This window comes from Oncorhynchus masou, unplaced genomic scaffold, assembly GCF_036934945.1.
Source record: "Oncorhynchus masou masou isolate Uvic2021 unplaced genomic scaffold, UVic_Omas_1.1 unplaced_scaffold_2080, whole genome shotgun sequence".
NCBI lineage: Eukaryota > Metazoa > Chordata > Actinopteri > Salmoniformes > Salmonidae > Oncorhynchus > Oncorhynchus masou.
This window is the reverse complement of record NW_027016547.1, coordinates 50,694-72,166: the sequence shown is the minus strand read 5'-3', so window position 1 is coordinate 72,166 and position 21,473 is coordinate 50,694. Positions and strand designations below refer to the sequence as shown.

Below are 21,473 nucleotides of genomic sequence, written 5' to 3'. Positions count from 1 at the left end.
ACACACTCACACAACACCTAGGAAAAGTTAAGAAAATATGGTAAAAGATAAAAGTTGATATAAGGGTCGTGGTTCGGGTAAAGTAAAGGTAAAGTAAGATTGCTAAAGATTTAAGGAATTAAAGCGAAAACAGATTTAATCTACATCAATTTTGAGATGTTGCCACAGATGCTATGGAAGAAACGCTGTATGGTCATTATGTAACCCCTTTTCCTGGGAAAAAACTATGCACAAAGGGAAAGGGTATGAACTCTGGGTTGTTATGTTAGTAGGTCACACCTAGTTACATGGGCAATCATGAACACACACAACTGTGGTTATCATGACATTACCTTGGAAGCAGAGAGATAGGGAGCAGGTTACAGAGAAACCACTAGCAAACTCATTCCTATGTTACATTTGTGTGCTTTTTTGAGTCAGTGTCATTTGCAGTAAGATGAACAAATTACTGCACTCTTCTATCTTGGAATGGCTGCAAATTAAGACTATTTAGATTTTCCTCTGTATTTTTTTGGTACTTGTCGACCTCCTGAAAAACAAAACTCCAAAGAATTTTCCTCCTGGACCTTGGTCATGTTTCAGTTTGATCCTGATAAGATACACCTTCAGTTGGAAGAGGTGGGTTTACTAAACGCTAGCTCGAGTGCCAGTCTGTTAGTACTATCATCCAAACTCCTTGTCACACATTGTCATGCCAAAAAAATAGTTTGGCTTGTCAATGAGCAATGGTGTTGGTAAGAGCATAATCAGATCTGGGACCAGGCTAACTAAATGCTCTTTTTGAGTAAACAATGTGACAAACTGTTTTACTTATCATTATTCTTGTAGTGTGCAAAACAATAAGGAAAGATTTTCAGCCTTCAAATTCCTTCGGCAAACCAAGGGCCAAAGTGGGTTGTCCTGAGTGGATAAGATATGGTGAAACAGGCCTTGGTCAACAATGGTGACAGTTTCGAGGATCAGCCCTCCCTTCCCTTATTTGAAGATATATATACTGTATATATACATATACATATATATATACTGTATATATACATATACATATACATATACATATATACGTGTATATTGGAAGTCAAGCATTGGGAAGTTAAGGTAATTAAGTGAAGGCGTTTTAGACTGCCAAAACTGCATACTATGATGATGCAATTGTGGCGTTAACAAAATTGCTGTTCTGTTATAATCTCCACCCGGCACAGCCAGAAGAGGACTGGCCACCCCACATAGCCTGGTGTCAGGACCCGATTTCGAACCTGGGTCTCCGGAGTGAGAAACAGTCACTTAACCAACTGAGCCACGAATAGACAGCAGAACCCAGAAGATGAGGCAGACACAGCAGTACTTAAGACGGTGTATTTAATAAAGAAAAAATCCTAAAATACAAAAAATGGCAAATCCAAAAGGTGGTAGGTAAAACACAAAAAGACGTCAAAAGAAACTCACCAAAAATAAACAAAAACAAAAAACAGAATACCACAAGAACGTCACCCGGAATCGACAAGAGCACACAGAACACTAGGGCAGGGTGCCAACATACAAACACAGAGCACAGAACTGAGGGAAACAAAGGGTTTAAATACAATCAGGGGAAAACGAGACACAGGTGCAAATAATAATGGGGATCAAGGGAAAAACATAGGGACAAAAAGCACAATGGGGGCATCTACTGACCAAAACCCGGAACAACCCTGGCCAAATCCTGACAGAATCCCCTCCCTAGGAACGGCTCCGGACGTTCCTACCAGCTCTCTCAGGGTGGAGGACCCTGAACTGACGAATGAGGTCAGGGTCCAGGATGTCTTTGGCAGGAACCCAGGAGCGCTCCTCAGGACCGTAGCCTTCCCAGTCCACCAGATACTGCCAGGACCGCTGCACCCGGCGGGAATCCAGTATCCGGTGGACGGTATAAGCCGGCTGGCCTCCAATGACACGAGGCGGAGGGGAGGTCTGTCTGCCGGGACAAGGGGAGAAAAAACAACAGGTTTTAACAATGACACATGAAATGTGGGATTAATCTTAAGGGATCTGGGTAAGTGTAGGCGATAAGAAACTGGGTTAACTCTCCTGGCAACCTTGAAGGGACCGATGTATTTTTGGGACAGCTTGCGAGACTCCACCCGTAGAGGTAAGTCTCTTGTGGAGAGCCAGACTCTCTGGCCGGGGCGCAGGGTAGGCCCGGGACGGCGACGTCTGTTGGCTTGTTGTTGATACCTCTGTGAGGAACGCATCAGATGAAGACGGGTCTTCCTCCACATAAGCCGACAGCGTCTGACGAACCTCAAGGCTGAAGGCACTCTGACTTCTGCCTCCTGGTCCGGGAACAATGGAGGAGCATAGCCAAACTGACACTCGTGCGGGGACATACCAGTGGAGGAGGAGCGCAAGGTGTTGTGCGCGTATTCGGCCCAAACAATAAAGGATGACCATGTGGACGGGTTGTCACGAGTCATACATCGGAGGGTGGTTTCCAGCTCTTGATTCATCCTCTCTGTTTGGCCGTTGGACTCCGGATGGTACCCTGAAGATAGACTGGCAGAAGCCCCCATGAGTTGGCAGAAGGCCTTCCAAAACCTTGAGGCGAACTGGGGACCTCTGTCAGAAACCACATCTTGAGGAATGCCGAAGACTCGGAACACATGATTAATTACCAACTCAGCCGTTTCCTTGGCAGAAGGTAACTTAGTCAGAGGGACGAACCTGGCCGCCTTTGAAAACCTGTCGATTATGACTAGGATAGTAGTATTGCCATGGGATGGAGGAAGTCCAGTAATAAAGTCCAATGAGATATGGGACCAGGGTCTGTGGGGAACAGGTAAAGGGTGAAGGAGTCCTTGAGGGCGGAGGTGAGAAGATTTGCCCTGGCAGCACACGGGGCAGGCATTGACGAAAGTGGCAACGTCTTCTCTTATGGTAGGCCACCAGAACTTACGCTGGATGAACTCCAAGGTGCGACCTACGCCCGGATGACAGGTGAGGCGAGAGGAGTGCCCCCACAGAAGGACCTGAGTCCTCACTGCCTTGGGGACAAACAACCGATTGGCAGGGCCTCCTTTAGGGTCCGGTTCGCTAGCTTGAGCACGTCTCACGGTATCCTCAACTTGCCACGAGATCGGAGCCACAATCTTAGCAGCAGGAAGGACAGGCATGTCCGTGTCATCTCGAATGGCAGGAGCGTAGACTCGGGACAGGGCATCCGGTTTGAGATTCTTCGACCCGGGCCGATAGTTGAGGATAAACTGGAATCGATTGAAGAAAAGAGACCATCTAGCTTGTCTAGAGTTCAATCGCTTCGCCTGCTGGATATACTCCAGATTTTTGTGGTCCGTAAGCACTTGAAACGGGTGAGAAGCCCCCTCGAGCCAGTGTCTCCATTCCTTCAATGCCATCTTAACCGCTAGGAGTTCACGATCCCCCACATCGTAGTTCTTCTCAGTCGGGGTAAGCCGGTGTGAGAAGAAAGCGCACGGATGAAGCTTCTTGTCTTCACCCCTCTGAGATAGGACAGCTCCAACACCAACCTCTGATGCGTCTACCTCCACCACAAATGGTTCATCCGTAGTCGGTAGTATCAGGATGGGAGCAGAGAGGACGCGCTGCTTGAGTCCTTGGAAGGCCGTCTCAGCTTCTCTTCCCCAAAAAAACCTTGCATTGCCACCTTTGGTTAAAGCTGAGAGAGGAGCTGCCACCAAACTGAAGTTCTTGATGAACTTGCGGTAAAAGTTTGTGAAGCCCAGGAAACGCTGAACATCCTTAACGGATTTGGGGGTGGGCCAATCCGCTACCGCCCCTACCTTCCTAGGGTCCATTTGGACTCGACCGGGTTCCACTACAAATCCCAGGAATTGTACTCGGGATGAATGGAATTCACATTTTTCCGGCTTAACGTACAGATGGCTGTCCAGGAGGCGTTTGAGTACTTGTCTGACATGCTTAGTGTGTTCTTGAAGGGAGCTCGAAAAGATGAGGATGTCATCCAAGTAAACGAACACAAATATGTTAAGCATATCCCTAAGCACATCGTTTATGAGCGCTTGGAACACCGCTGGGGCGTTGGTCAGGCCGAAAGGCATCACCAAGTATTCATAGTGACCAGTAGGCGTGTTGAAAGCGGTCTTCCACTCGTCACCAGGTCTGATCCGCACAAGATGGTATGCGTTCCGCAGGTCAAGCTTAGTGAAAACAACTTCCTGGAGCAGCTCGAAGGCTGTGGCCATAAGGGGTAGCGGGTAACGGTTACGGACGGTTATGTCATTGAGTCCCCGGTAGTCGATGCAAGGACGTAACCCACCGTCTTTCTTGGCCACAAAGAAAAACCCTGCTCCCGCCGGGGAGGTGGATGGACGCATGAGGCCTGCTTCCAGAGCGTCCTTGATGTAGGTATCCATAGCAGCTCGTTCGGGTGGAGATAGGGAAAAGATCCGACCCCTGGGGGCAAGTGCCCGGAAACAGGTCGATGGGGCAATCGTAAGGTCTATGGGGTGGTAGCATGTTGGCCCTCTGTTTGCTAAACACCAGTTTGAGGTCATGGTAACACTCGGGAACTCGGGTCAGGTCGATGGATTCTAAAGACTCGGGAGTAGAACTCGGGGAATTCTGGAAAATACAAGTAGCTTGGCACGTAGGACCCCACTGCTTGATAGTGCCCACAGACCAGTCGATGTGAGGGTTATGGCTGTGAAGCCAGGGGTATCCAAGGACAAGAGGGAACTCGGAACAGGAGATCAAATGAAAGTTCATCAATTCCTGGTGTTGTGAAACTGAAAGTCTCAAGGAGGTAGTGACATGAGTGACAAGTCCAGATCCCAAAGGGCTTCCATCCAATGTAGTAACCCTCATGGGGTCACTTAGAGGTTCAGAGGGAACGCCATTCTCCTTCGCCCAGACGCCATCCATGAAGTTACCTGCGGCTCCAGAGTCTACCAAGGCTTGAAGGTGAAGCTTGTGGTTGTCCCAGGAGAGGGTGACTGGAATGAGCAGACGGGAGTTGGACGGATGGGAGGAGGTTATGTTTCCCGTTACAGTTCCCCCGGTCTGTACGGGACAGAGCGTTCCCTGGAGCCCGGGACACGTGGAACGGAAATGGCCCGGTTTGCCGCAATATAGACAGCGTCGCTCCCTCATCCGGCGGTCTCTCTCAGCCTGGGAGATGCGTCCAATCTGCATGGGTTCCGGTGGAGCCAGCGATGATAAAGGTGGGGACTCGGAGCTGGGACTGATAGGGGCTAGAGGTCTACGGTTGAGTTCTCTCTCTCTCAGACGCTGGTCAATGCGTGAGGCCAACTTGATCAGGGACTTGAGATTGTCCGGTGGTTCCCGAGTGGCCAGTTCATCTTGGATAGTGTCGGAAAGGCCTTTCAGAAAGCACACCGTGAGCGCCTCGTTGTTCCAGCCACTCGCTGCTGCCACCGTGCGGAACTGGATGGCATAGTCCGTCACGCTGCGCCAACCTTGATGGAGAGTCAGGAGCTGTTTGGCTGAGTCAGAACCACTGCTTGGGCCTTGAAACACTCGTTTGAATTCCTCAGCAAAGGCAGAGTAGCTGGCACAGCAGGAACTATGGGCATCCCACACAGCAGTAGCCCAGGCCAGGGCTTTTTCCGACAGCAGGGTGATGATATATGCGATCTTAGACCGGTCGGTGGGAAACGACGAGGGTTGCAGCTCAAAGGAGAGAGAACATTGAGTGAGAAACCCTTTACAAGCACTTGGATCACCTGAGAACCATTGGGGAGGTGGAAGACGAGGTTCAGCCAGGGGGTTAACTGCCATGGGTACGTGAACTTGAGGTACTGGGACGGGAACTGTTGCCGGGGTAAGTCGATCAGATATTTGCTTAATGGAAGTCAGCATCTCCGACAGAAGATGAGAATGTCCAGCCATTAAGGCCTCTTGCTGAACCAGGGCGGCTTCGTGGCGTTGGACAGTCTCCTGGTGGTGGGACAGCGTGGCAAAAAGGTCCTGGGAACTGGCTGCCTCTGGGTTCATTTTTGGCTCTGTGTTTCTGTCAGGACCCGGTTTCGAACCTGGGTCTCCGGAGTGAGAAACAGTCACTTAACCAACTGAGCCACGAATAGACAGCAGAACCCAGAAGATGAGGCAGACACAGCAGTACTTAAGACGGTGTATTTAATAAAGAAAAAATCCTAAAATACAAAAAATGGCAAATCCAAAAGGTGGTAGGTAAAACACAAAAAGACGTCAAAAGAAACTCACCAAAAATAAACAAAAACAAAAAACAGAATACCACAAGACCGTCACCCGGAATCGACAAGAGCACACAGAACACTAGGGCAGGGTGCCAACATACAAACACAGAGCACAGAACTGAGGGAAACAAAGGGTTTAAATACAATCAGGGGAAACGAGACACAGGTGCAAATAATAATGGGGATCAAGGGAAAAACATAGGGACAAAAAGCACAATGGGGGCATCTACTGACCAAAACCCGGAACAACCCTGGCCAAATCCTGACAGCCTGGTTCCTCTCTAGGTTTCTTCCTAGGTGCTGACCTTTCTAGGGAGTTTTTCCTAGCCACCGTGCTTCTACACCTACATTGCTTGCTGTTTGGGGTTTTAGGCTGGGTTTCTGTACAGCACTTTGAGATATCAGCTGATGTACGAAGGGCTATATAAATACATTTGATTTGATTTGATGCTGGATGGCTTGTTTTTATTGGAAAGGCAGGACATTGTCCTTACATTACAGTATGTCTTTTGACTGATAATTGATAACTGACCATATTGGTAATAATATACTGTAATATTGTGGAAATATTACATCCTTGTACCTTTGAGTGTATTAGAGTGTTTTAAACTGGACGTTTAGGGGTTCAATCCCCGGTCTACTCATACCAAAGGCAAAACATTTGACTTGGTGCCTTTTTTCTTGGATTGGGGTGGTAAGGAGCCTGCGACAAATAGCATCCTATCCAGGGGGTTACCTACTTGAACATCAAGCTGCCTCAGACTACAGAAACAAGGAATGGGCCGTTCTAACTCAGACAAGGATATTTGTCCAATGCTTTCTTAGTTACATTTGAGTGCATGGTACAACTTTTTGCTTCTTCACTGATCACTGAAAACCTTTCGTACACTTAAGTGTGATTATGTCAAATGGGTATCCATGGGTATCCACTGAGGAACTTTGGACAGGGCAAGAAGAGTCCAGATCGAAGCACAGTGTTTGAATGAAGCCTTTCAGAGTGAACAAAGTACTTGATATGCTTACAGTTCAAATGTTATTGTCCCCACAAGGAAATGTGCATACTTTTCAAAACAGATTTGAGTATACACTACACTGACATTGTTATTGTGAAGTTGACACTCGAGAGGCCTCTATTTTGGATGTAAAAGACACTACAGCGATAAATAATGTATTGATTTATATGGTGACAGATTCAGTTGAGATCAGGAGTCCTCGCACCAATAAATATTTTTGGGACAAAACTGTATAAGCTATGGTGCTTACCCAGAACAATTATTTCAGACTGAAGTTCAGTGTAAGGATATGGCTCACACGCAAAATGATGTTTGTGGTGAGCCATGTTGCTTTTGCCCCATGCAGAATAACCCTTCAACCCCCAGATGCTGATTAACAACAATGTCTCCAATGTTATCTGCTGTCTTGTGTTTGGTGACCGCTTTGAATACAGCAACGACCAATTTCAAACCTTCATGAAGACTATCAATGAGATTATGTATTTGGAAGGAGGCATTTGGGCTGAAGTAAGTCTCTCTCTCTCTCTCTCTCCTTTTTTCTTTCATTCATTTATATTATATTTAGAATAATCATTAAATATGACTGAACTAGACAGGAGTTCATATTAGCGTTGACCCTAGATGAGGACTGGCAACCCCTCTGAGCTGGGTTCCTCTCTAAGTTTCTTTATAGATTCCTTCTTTCTAGAGTTTTTCCTGGCAACTGTGTTTCTGCTTCTGCGTTGATTGCTCTTTGGGGTTAAGGCTGGATATCTGTAAAGCAATTTGTCACAATATGCTGATATAAAAAAGGGCTTTATAAATAAATGGAATTGAGTGATTGATTGTCTGTCCTCAAATGTATAACATGATGCCATGGGTCATGCATCAGGGTCCTGGTCCTCACAGAAGGATCTTCTCTGGCTGGGAAGAGGTCATCTCCTTCATCAAGATCAGGATTCAGGAGCACAAGCACAACGACCCCTCGTCCCCAAGAGACTTCATTGACTGCTTCCTCAACGAGAAAGAGAAGATGATGATCGTGATGATGCTGAGGATGATGATGATGACTATCACTAATGTAGTGGTAAAAAAAAGCAGTCGGGTAAACACGGATGCCGTTTGCAGTGAATATAGTAATTCTCCCGATATTATTATTTATTTTTTATAATTGTATTTTAGAGTTAAATACACAAATATACATACACAAAGATAATAGACATTTATCATTTGACAAACATAGATCCAGTAATCTAAACATGACATTGGCAGGGACTTAATGCCCAACCTTCAACATAGACAAAAAAGACGAATAAAAACAAAAAACACCACACACACACACACACACACACACACACACACACACACACACAATCAATTAGCATGATGACTTTCTTTGCATTGTCTTTTTATCTTTTATCCCTGATGTAGCCAAGGTGCAGGTAGAGATGGATGCAGTTGTTGGGTCGTCACGGCAGCCCTCCATGGAAGACAGGGACAGCACTCCCTACACAGATGTAGTCATCCATGAGACACAGAAGATGGGGAATATCATACCGCTCAATGTATACAGCAAGGCCACTAAAGACACTGAGGTTGGAGGGTACACCATCCCTAAGGTCAGTCATCTCAGGGACCACATACTGCAACACTCAAGGATTTGTTCCTCATACCTCAAATGCAACTCAATGTATAGTATAATGTCAGAGTGTTGTGTTCTGTTTGTACATTTAGAAGCCTTAAATGTGGTAGGGAGTAGTGCCAATAGGGACACAAACTGATAGGGTCATTTATCATAGGAACTTAAAAGTATAGGGTTTATTCATTATTATACCACAGCATTGTTGAAAACTAGTTTCTAGAATGGACAGTAAAATCAGATAACGGGACAGTTGGAAAAGATATCGGGACACCTTGCAATCATCACGCAATATGCACCTACACATGCAGAACATAGTTGCTACAAAGTTACAGAAAGTTAAACCAACAACTACAAAAACTGAAATTGGATACATTGTAAATGCAGATGCAATGAGGAAAAAACATTGATTGATTTGTTTTTGCCGAGACATATTTTTTGGGGGGAGCATCTGATGACCTAAAGTGGTAAATGTTGAACATGAATTTCTCCCATCCCCTCAGTCACTAAATCTGTCAAATCCTTCCACATGTTTCTAGTTAGACAAGCTGTTTTCAACAACTGATTTTTTTTTTGGGGGGGGGGGTTGTCATATTGGCAGGTTTGCTATCAACAAACTGTTTAGCTAGCTTCTAGCCTAGTGTTTGATATGCAATCCTATCTCCTCGTAATTAACAGTCAGTGTTGATAAGTGTCCTGACGAGAAGGCACACTTTTCTAGCTAAAGTGCCTTGCAAAAGTATTCATCCCCCCCTTTGCGTTTTTTCCTACTTTGTGGTGTTACAACCTGTAATTTAAATGGATTTTAATTTGGATTCCATGTCATGGACATACACAAAATAGTCCAAATTGGTGAAGTGAAATTTAAAAAATTACTTATTTAAAAAAAATATATATATATACTTATTTTTCAAATTAAAAACAGAAAAGTGGTCCGTGCATATGTATTCACCCCCATTCATATGAAGCCCCTAAATAAGATCTGGTGCAATCAATTACATTCAGAAGCCACATAATAAGTTAAATAAAGTCCACCTGTGTGCAATCTAAGTGTCACATGATCTGTCACATGATCTCAGTATATATACACCTGTTCTGAAAGGCCCCAGAGTCTGAAACACCACTAAGCAAGGGGCACCACCAAGCAAGTTGCACCATGAAGACCAAGGAGCGCTCCAAACAGGTCAGGGACAAAGTTGTGTAGAAGTACAGATCAGGGTTGGGTTATAAAAAAATATCAGAAACTTTGAACATCCCACGGAGCATCATTAAATCCATTATTCAAAAATTGAAAGAATATAGCACCACAACAAACCTGCCAAGAGATGGCCGCCCACCAAAACTCACAGACCAGGCCAGGAGGGCATTAATCAGAGAGGGAACAAAGAGACCAAAGATAGCCCTGAAGGAGCTGCAAGGACCACAGCGAAGATTGGAGTATCTGTCCATAGGACCACCTTAAGCTGTACTCTCCCCAGAGCTGGGCTTTACGGAAGAGTGGCCAAAAAAAGCCATTGCTTAAAGAAAAAAATAAGCAAACATGTTTGGTGTTTACTAAAAGGCATGTGCGAGACTCCCCAAACATATGGAAGAAGGAACTCTGATCAGATGAGACTAAAATTGAGCTTTTTGGCCATCAAGGAAAACGCTATGTCTGGCTGAAACCCAACACCTCTCATCTCCCTGAGAACACCATCCGCAGCATCATGCTGTGGGGAGGTTTTTCATCGGCAGGGACTGGGAAACTGGTCAGAATTGAATGAATGATGGATGGCACTAAATACAGAGAAATTCTTGAGGGAAACCTGTTTCAGTCTATTTGAGACTGGGATGGAGGTCCACCTTCCAGCAGGACAATGACCCAAAGCATACTGCTAAAGCAACACTTGAGTGGTTTAAGGGGACATTTTTTAATGTCTTGAAATGGCCTAGTCAAAGCCCAGACCTCAATCCAATTGAGAATCTGTGGTATGACTTAAAGATTGCTGTACACCAGCGGAACACATCCTACTTGAAGGAGCAAGAGCAGTTTGTCTTGAAGAACGGGCAAAGATCCCAGTGGCTAGATGTGCCAAGCTTATAGAGACATACCCCAAGAGACTTGCAGCTGTAATTGCTGCAAAAGGTGGCTCTACCATGGCAATGCAACATAAAGAACAAACAACTGGGTCGCGTCCATAAATATAGAACTAATCGAATTAACGACTGGATTGCGGGTCTATGGCAAACCAAAAGTTGAGAAAGTATGAATTTGCTTATATAAATTAAACTATCATCGGAAATATGCTGAGTTTTGTTTTCTTTGGAAACTGTGGTATAAGCAGGATAAACAGCTTAAACAAATGCGACGCAATAAACTTTGCTTTTATTCTGGCTGCAGAGGTTGTGTGTCACGTTCTGACCTTAGTTCTTTTGTTATGTTTCTGTTTTAGTATTGTCAGGGCGTGAGTTGGGTGGGTTGTCTATGTTGCTTTTTCTATGTTGTGTTTTGCGTTTGGCCTGGTATGGTATGGTTCTCAATCAGAGGCAGGTAGCAGGTGTCGTTAGTTATCTCTGATTGAGAATCATACTTAGGTAGCCTTTTCCCACTTGTGTTTGGTGGGTGATTATTTTCTGTTATGTTTAGTGTTCTCGGTTTAATATGTAGCCATAGCTAGTAAGCTAACTAGCAGCAAGCAAGGGATAAGAACGTTGCCACTGAGGACGGCAAAGGAAAAATCTATTTGATTTATTAGGATCCCCATTAGCTGACGCCAATGGCGAGAGTTAGTCTTACTGGGGTCCAACACATAACGAAAAATACGTTACAAACCAAAGACTTTACTATTTACATCCATTTAAAAACATGAACATGTAGTGTGTGTGTGTGTGTGCGCATCTATCAGTTACACATAAATGTCAGTGCATGCACACAACAAGTAGGTCACATGGGGGAGAGGAGTTGTGCAGTGAGGTGTTGCTTTATTTGTTTTTTAAACCAGGTTTGCTGTTCACTTGCGCTATATAAGATGGAAGGGACTTCCATGCACTCTTGGCTCAACATAATATTGTACTTTTCCTTGAATTTAATCTGGACCTGGGGACTGTGAAATGTCCCGTGGGGGCATGTCTGGTGGGATAAGTGTGTGTGTGTCAGTGCTGTGTGTAAGTTGACTATGCAAACAATTTTGAATTTCAAACACATGAATATTTCTTATAAATACAAGAAGTGATGTATTCAGTCTTTCCTAAACTCTTAGCCAAGAGAGACTGGCATGAATAATATTAACATTAGCATTCTCATTACATTGAAGAGCAAGACGTGCAGCTTAACTAGATATTTCTTTGCAGTACTTGACCCTATGACTGGATAATAATCAAGATAAGATAAAACTAGAGTCTGCAGGACTTACTTTGTGGAATGTAGAGTCAAAAAAGCAGAGCATCTCTTTATTACGGACAGTCTACTCCCCATCTTTATAACCATTGAATCTATATTTTTTCAACATGACAGTTTACAATCTAAGGTAACCCCAAGTAATTTAGTCTCCTCAACTTGTTCAACAGCCACACCATTCATTACCAGATTCAGCTGAGGTCTAGAACTTAAGGGATGATTTGTACCACATACAATCCTCTTAGTTTTAGATATGTTCAGGACCAGTTTATTACTGGCCACCCATTCCAAAACAGACTGCAACTCTTTGTTAAGGATTTCAGTGACTACATTAGCTGCGATTGCTGATGTGTATACGATTGAATCATCAGCATACATGGACACACATGGTTTCTTTAAAACCAGTGGAAGGTCATTGGTAAAAATAGAAAAGAGTAGAGCGCCTAGAGAACTGCCTTGTGGTGCACTTCACTTTACATGTTTAACATTAGAGAAGCTTCCATTAAAGAAAACCCTCTGAGTTACACTACCTTTCAAAAGTTTGGGGTCACTTAGAAATGTCATTGTTTCTGAAAGAAAAGCACATTTTTGTCCATTAAAATAACATCAAATTGATCAGAAATACAGTGTAGACATTGTTAATGTTGTAAATGACTATTGTAGCTGAGAACGGCAGATTTTTTATGGAATATCTACATAGGCATACAGAGGCGCAATATCAGCAACCATCACTCCTATGTTCCAATGGAACAGTGTGTTAGCTAATCCAAGGCTCAAAATGGCCAGAATCAAATGACTTTCTTCTGAAACTCGTCAGTCTGTTCTTGTTCTGAGAAATTAAGGCAATTCCATGCGAGAAGGGAGTAGTACACAGCGTTGTACGAGATCTTCAGTTTCTTGGCAAATTCACTCCTTAATTTCAAACATACATTTCTCAGAACAAGAATAGACTGACGAGTTTGAGAAGAAAGTTATTTGTTTCTGGACATTTTGAGCCTGTAATCGAACCCACAAATGCTGATGCTCTAGATTCTCAACTAGTCTAAAGAAGGCCAGTTTTATTGCTTTTTATTGCTTCTTTAATCAGGACATCAGTCTTCAGCTGTGCTAACATAATTGCAAAAGGGTTTTATAATAGTGTTAGTGTTATTTCATAGTTTTATTTCATAGTTTTGATGTCTTCACTATTATTCTACAATGTAGAAAATAGTCAAAATAAAGAAAAAACAATTGAATGAGTAGGTGTACTAAAGCTTTTGACCGGTGGCGTACGTTTTCTCAACAACAGATTATGGTCAATAATATCAAATTCTGCACTGAAATCTATTAGTACAGCTCCCACAATCATCTTATTATCAATGTATTTCAAACAATCATCAGTCATTTGTGTCAGTGCCGTACATGTTGAGTGCCCTTCTCTATAAGCATGCTGAAAGTCTGTTGTTATTTTGTTTACAGTGAAATATCATTGTATTTGGTGAAATGCTTTTTTTCAACAGTTTGCTATGAGCTGGCAGCAATCTGATAGGTCTGCTGTTAGAACCAGTAAAGGCCGCTTTACCACTCTTGGGTAACGGAATGACTTTGGCCTCCCTCCAGGCCGGAGGACAAAGACTTTCCTCTGGGCTCAGATTAAAGATACTGTATGACATATCGGAGTGGCTATAGAGTCAGCTACCATCCTCAGTAGCTCTCCATCTAAGTTGTCAATGCCAGGAGGGTTCTCATTATTGATTAATAATAATAATTTCCCCACCTCTCCAACACTAACTTTACAAAAACTAAACTTACAATGATTTTCTTTCATATTTTCTTGTATTTTTCTGCATGAGTAGGATGGCTCACTGTTTATTGATGGCATTTCCTGCCTAATTTTGCCCACTTTGCCAATGAAGTAATCATAAAAATAACTGGCAGCATCAAATGGTTTTGTGATGAATAAGCCATCTGATTCGATGAAAGATGCAGTTGAATTTGTCTTTCTGCCCATAATTGAATTTAAAGTACTCCATAGTTTTTGTTGATCTTGGCTTCATAAAACAGATTCTTCTTCTTTTTGTTTGAGTTTAGTCACATCATTTCTCAACTTGCAGTAAGTCAGCCAGCCAGATGTGAAGTCAGACTTAATAGCCACTCATTTTGCCCCATTTCTTTCAACCATGCAGTTTTTCAATTTCTCATCAATCCATGGAGCCTAAACAGTTATAACAGTCAGTTTCTTAAACAGGGGCATTTTTATCAATAATTGGAAGAAGCATTTCATAAATTCATCAAATGCAGCATCTGGATGCTCCTTATTAATCATATCAGACCTGAGCTGTATTGCATGCAAAAAAAGTGACAAATGTTATTATTTTATACTAGTTAAATTTCTCAGAGAAAGAGATTTGGTTTAACAAGTAATATATTTTTTAAGATAGGGGTCAAAATGATTGGATCCCCAGTTTTCAATACTCCAGCACCCTTCCCTTGTGAGGATAACGACACTGAGCCTTTTTCTAAAAATGTTTTATGAGACATTGGAAGAGATCCTAAACCATTCCTCCATACAGAATCTTTCCAGATACTTGATATCCTTTGTCTGCGCTTATGGATGGCCCTTTTCAATGGGGTTCAAGTTCGGAGACTGAGATGCCATTGCAAAATGTTGATTTTGTGGTCATCTAACCATTTCTTTGTGGATTTTGATGTGTGCTTGGGGTTATTGTATTGCTGGAAGATCTGCTTGTGGACAAGTGTCAATGTCATGGCAGAGGCAACCAGTTTTGTGGCTGAAATGTCCTGGTACTTGACAAGGTTCATGATGCCGTTGACAGATGCCACTGACCTTAACAAGGGCCACAGAAGCTGTCCACAAGCAGCTGTACATAGTCTATTGGTAAATAGCCCACCCTTTTTCACCTACCTCATCCCCATACTGTTTTTATTTATTTACTTTTCTGCTCTTTTGCACACCAGTATCTCTACCTGTACATGACCATCTGATCATTTATCACTCCAGTGTTAATCTGCAAAATTGTAATTATTCGCCTACCTCCTCATGCCTTTTGCACACAATGTATATAGACTCCCCTTTTTTTTCTACTGTGTTATTGACTTGTTAATTGTTTACTTGTTAACTCTGTGTTGTCTGTTCACACTTCTATGCTTTATCTTGGCCAGGTCGCAGTTGCAAATGAGAACTTGTTCTCAACTAGCCTACCTGGTTAAATAAAGGTGAACAAAAAAAAACGAGTAGAAACAAATTCGCAGGGTTTTATCCATATACTGTATCCTTGATGTGGCAATGTCCAATTCACTTCATTACATTTTTTGGCCCGGGTTTCCTTTAGATGAGTCCCGTGACACTTGTGGGGATCATAGAGAAAAACACCATCACGTTCGTGAGAGTCTCATCTTTCCATAGATGGGTCAAATTAGTTTTGCCCCATTTCTTTCAACCATACAGTTTTTCAATATATGGAGCCTTAAAAGTTCTAACAGTCACTTTCAGTGTGATGCATATTGGTGTATGTTTATCAATCAGTGGAAGAAGCAATATCATAAATTCATCTGGGGCGGCGGGGTAGCCTAGTGGTTAGAGCATTGGACTAGTAACCACAAGGTTGCGAGTTCAAACCCCCGAGCTGACAAGGTACAAATCTGTCCCTGAACAGGTGGTTAACCCACTGTTCCTAGGCTTTCATTGAAAATAAGAATTAGTTCTTGCCTAGTTAAATAAATAAAAGTGCAGCATCAGGATGCTCCTTAGTAATCAGAACAAAAAATATTTTTAATATCATCCACATAAGACTCACAGCAAAATATTTTCTATGATCTCTTATATGGTTCTTTAGGCCCAGCTTTTGGGACTTTGGCTTTTCTGAATATAGCCACTATATTGTGATCACTGCATCCAATGGGTACAGATAAAGCTTTAGAACAAAGTTCAACAGTATTAGTAAAAATGTGATCAATACATGTGGATGATCTTGTTCCTGGAGTGTTTGTAAACATCCTGGTAGGTTGATTCAAAACCTGAACCAGATTACAGGCACTGCTTACAGTGAGAAGCTTCCTCTTGAGTGGACAGCCTGATGAAAACCAGTCAATATTCAGATCCCAACTAAAGTAGATCTATCTGTTTACATCACATACACTAGCAAGCGTTTTACAAATATTATTTAGATACTGACTGATAGCTCTTGGTGGCCTATAGCAAAACCCCAAAAGAAAAGGCTTTATATATGTGAGGTGAACCTGCAACCACAACACTTCAATAACATTTGACATAAGATCTTCTTTGAACATTACAGGGATATGGCTCTGACTATATACAGCAACACCCCCCCATAAGAACAACCGACTGTGTAGAGTCTGTAAATATCAAACTAATTGAACGAACAACTGGTCGTGTCTCTAGCAACCAACAGATGAGAAAGTATGAATTTGATTATAAAAAATATCAATATCAACAAAAATAAAGTATTTCTACCAGTAAATGTGTGCTTTCATATTTTTTTATTTTGCAAATGTGGTATTACAGGGATAAATACCTCTGCTCTGTGCATTACCTTGGAAAAATGAACTCGTCTGGGTCATCCATGATTTCCAAGGTAATGTACGGAACATCAGCATTAATCCCTTACTTATCCACCTCATTTTCAAACGCTTTGAAAACATGGAAGCCAAACGTGGAAACTATGAATACAATTTACTCCATGCTGGTGCATTGTCATAGAAATCCCCGCATTGGCATGTTTCTGTTAACTAATACATCATGACAAAATACACCATATTACTGTCCTGCTAATGTGCCTGGACCTTGTAGGCTAAACTGCTGAGAAAACCCCCATAACTGATCCAAATGGTTGTCCAATTAAGGAACCTAGATTCACTTATTTCGAAATGAATATATGTTCAAAACACCAGGCTTTTGAGCTTCAATTGACATACACAATTCACTGCAGTTTACTGCCTAGGCTAGCCCTTACAAAAAAAGATGGCCGTTTTGAAACTGCAGCAACTGCCGTCGACTGTGGTATTATGGACACAGTAACTGCAGATTAACTGCAGTGTATTGCAGCTGAACTGTTGTTATACTCAGCTGTAACTGCATTACTGCAGTAAAAAAAAACGGTTATTTTGGATGCAGTATTTGCAGCATAGTGCAGTTATACTGCACTCTGCACATTTTTTCTCTAAGGGTGAGTTTTGCACTCACAAAAACAAAAACATTCTTAATTGCATTGTGTTGCTGTAGCCTAGGCAGGACTCATTTTTTGTCCCTAAAAAACTGAAACAATATGGATATTTTCGAGTTGCATGCCCAGGGACTGTGAAGGGGGGGGGGCATCCGCAGCGCACATAGTGTAGGCTACTGTACCTACTGTTTTGTTATCTGATTAACCATTCACTTTTTTCCCGCTGTGTAAATTGACTGGATATTGTTACTCCAGTATTAAGCCTAGCACTGAGTTTATGAATGATGGGCTAATATGCTTAGCCTACGCTTCTAATTTTGGATATAGGCTACATCTCGAGCCTGTCTGTCTTCATTGATCTGTTGCACAATTCCACATTTTATTTAGCTTGCTAATAACCTATTGGAAGAGAGGTGCACGCTTGCTCTTGCTTGCTGAATGTGAAATAATGTAGGAAAGGTGAAACCCCTATTTTCAATAGTAGGCCTACTGTATCTTAATACCAGATTACATTCTGACAAAATAGGCCTACACCATGTGATTGTCCTGCTAATGTAACTTTCTGGACCTTCTAAACGGTCTAGAATAGACCTAAACGGGTCCAAATGGTTGCATAATCAGGCCATCACTGAAGTGTACAGCCCATGGACAATAATTGCGTTTTCTCTTGACAACAATACCTCACTCCTCATTGCACTCTGTTGTTGTAGCCCATTGTAAAATCATTTTCTTGTCTACAAACGTAGGCCTAATCCATGCTGTGGAGCTGTGCTTGACTGGGGACCGCAGCGCCGCAGCCTGGAGAAACGCACCACAGATCTGCCATTTGATCATCTTATTATCTTGTTTTTCTTGAACTTTGACAGGTAAATATTTAGCTTATAACCCTAATATTTAGCTAATGAATGGCCTAATATCTAGCTAATATTTAGCTTCTTACTTCGGCTACAGATCACTAGCCTCTCTCATCGGTTCCCTTGCGCAACAGGCTATAGGCTATGCAAGTCTCTCGGCTATAGGCCAATCCACTTCTCGTGAAATCCCAGGAAAATCTATAGGCTACAAAGCTAAAGAACATTTATTTATACTAGGTCTACCAGTCTATCCGGGGAAAGAAGTTGGTTTGCTCTTGCTAATTGCTGAAGGTTAAACATGCCTACGGCATAGAAAATGCATGTTGCACTGATGCATTGCAAATAGTTGCATAGGACATACAGGGATGATCACAGTGAAAAAGAAGACCCAAAAGAACTGACAACCATTAGACCAATGGCAATCACTTGCAAACCATTTGAGCAATGAGGCCATGACATGCTGTAAAATATGTGCAGGCCAAACAGTGTTTGTTGTTGAATTGCTACATTTAAATACAAGTTACTACATTATTTTTCATTAGGCGGCAGGGTCGCCTTGTGGTTAGAGCATTGGACTAGTAAGCAAAAGGTTGCAAGTTCGAATCCCCGAGCTGACAGGGTACAAATCTGTTTTTCTGCCCCTGAACAGGCAGTTAACCCACTGTTCCTAGGCCATCATTGAAAATCATTGAATTTGTTCTTAACTGACTTGCCTAGTAAAATAAAGGTAAAATTAAAAATAGACCTACATTGATATTGAATTATTAGTTGCAGTTGTCACTATGACAATGAACACATCCTGAAAGCACTGATTGGTTTGAATCAATATCTGTGTGTTAGAAACCTCATGAATGGTCTTGTGTTACCACATTATTCATAGGCAGAAGTAGGATGCATTGATCAGTTGATTGACAGGTGTAGGAATGTAGAACTGTAAAACAATAAACTATCAACTTTCCTCTAGTGTGGATGCTCAACGAAGTGTTATAGTTATGTGGCCTATATTTTATCATTACATGTATCATTAGGCAATAGTTATTGGCTTGGTGGATGACCTGGGCCTTAATGAACTCGACCACAACACAACTAACATTATTAGCACAACAGAACTAGCCCACTAAGTTAGTAGGTCTAGCTAACGTTAGCGAACATGAATCAAATAAAAAATAAAATTACACATATACACTTACACTTGTTTACATGACTTTATAAATTGACTCTTTCAAATCATTTTCTCTGGAAAGTTTGCCACTGGAGTGCTACAGTTTAGCAAATCCATCCGTTGAATCCATCACTTCCGTTGTTTGACTGTGCGCATAACAACATTTGAAAAAGAGTTAGATACCACAGTGTTGTTGAATACTCGTTTCTGATTGGCCTAAAGGGCATTCTAGAATGGCCATTAAAACTAGATAACAAGACAGTTGGACAGTTGGGAAAGATATCAGGACAGTTGGAAAAGATATCAGGACACTTTGAAATCATGACACACTATGCACCTAAACATACCAGTAAATTTGTGCTTGAGTATTGTTTTCTTTGACAACTGTGGTATAAGCTGGATAAACACATCCGTAATTTACATTACCTTGGAAAAATAAACATCACAAATGGACTCGGGAGCGTTGCCCATCATTTCCTAGGTACTGTACAGAATGTCTGTGTTTATCCCTTACAATTTCAGCTATACATAAAGCTTTGTTGCCATAACACTGTGTACACTGTGTACTAATTGTATCTAATAAATAATACTGTGAGTTGATGAGATCATGTCTGTTTTGTTGTCCCCTCAGAACACCATGGTGTTAGGTACCCTCCAGTCTGTCCTGTTTGATGAGTCAGAGTAGAAGACCCCTCACACCTTCAACCCTGCACACTTCCTGGATCAGGAGGGTAAGTTCAGGAAGAGAGACGCATTCCTTCCATTCTCTTTAGGTAATACTGTGCTACATTTATCCTACCGTTCTCTTTATGTAATATGGTACTACATCTCTTCCATGTCATTTGACCCCAGATTGGTGCCAAATGATGCTGCCCTACAGGAAATAGCACATGTACAACTCATCCTCCTTACATAGTAATACTTGACTCGGTTTAACTGAAGTTGAATCATTGACTTGTCTCTATAGCTAGAGTATGTTAGTGCTAGCATAGTTACTGTTCTATGCTTTACACTGAGAGTTAGAGAAGGTGTTCTGTGATTGATTCTCCCCTCAGCTAAGAGGGTATGTCCTGGGGAGCAGCTGGCTAAGATGGACCTTTTCCTGTTCTTCACCTCCCTGCTGCAGAGCTTCACCTTCTCCTCTCCCCCAGGGGTGGAACCCAGCCTGGACTTTAAGATGGGGTCTACACACAGTCCCAAGCCCTACCAGCTGTGTGCAACACTTCGATGAGGCACAGCATTTTGCAGGGGTGTCAAACTCAATTCCTGGAGGGCCAAGTGTCTGCAGGTTTTCTCTCCTCCCTTGTACTTGATTGATCAACTAAAGTAATTGATTATTAGAAACTCCCTTCACCTGGTTGTCTGACACAAATTGAAAGGAAATAGCGAAAACCAAAGTGTAATTATTTCATCACACCAAAAAACTGAAAGGGCTACAAATGGAGAAAACACACTTATGAAATGATAGTAGTACTAATACAAATATGTAATGACACTGCATATACCACTAATAGCCTACATATCAAGGTCTCAAACCATGTTTTGTAGTCCTAGCTTGAACTTGATGAAGAAGGGAAGATTAGATTGATAATGCAGTAGTGTGTTTTAGACTTTCAATGTAAATCATGTATAGGTCAACGGACAAATAAAAGAATGAGAGTAATAATAATAGAATACACAAGGGGTGCAATTTCGAAATTTGGTTGTGCAACAGCACTCACAATTTGCCAATGTTAGCTAAAGATTTTTAGATTGGTAAGTTAGTATAGGGGACAGCTATCTTAACTTGTAGTAAGCATGGTCGAATTACCGACCGGGGTGGGGCCCATTGATCATCAGTTACCATATTAAAAGCTGCAAACATTTGCCTCCACCCTATGGCAAAATGTGTATAATTGCATGAAATTAGCTAAAAAAAATTGCTAAATATTCTCTCAGCAAACTTGCTTTAAAATGACAAAACGTTCTCTAAGCCCTATGGTAAAATGAGCAGAATTGCAGGAACATATCTCTTGTTTTCCGAGAAAGGTGTGTGTGTGGGGGGGGGTGTTATGAGTTTAA

General features: G+C 42.2%; 2 pseudogenes; both read left to right on the top strand.

The window, feature by feature from the left end:
* Positions 1 to 436: 436 nt before the first annotated feature.
* LOC135538722 (cytochrome P450 2J6-like) lies at positions 437 to 8,644 on the top strand (annotated as a pseudogene).
* Positions 8,605 to 20,643, top strand: LOC135538721 (cytochrome P450 2J1-like; annotated as a pseudogene).
* The last annotated feature ends 830 nt before the right edge of the window (positions 20,644 to 21,473 follow it).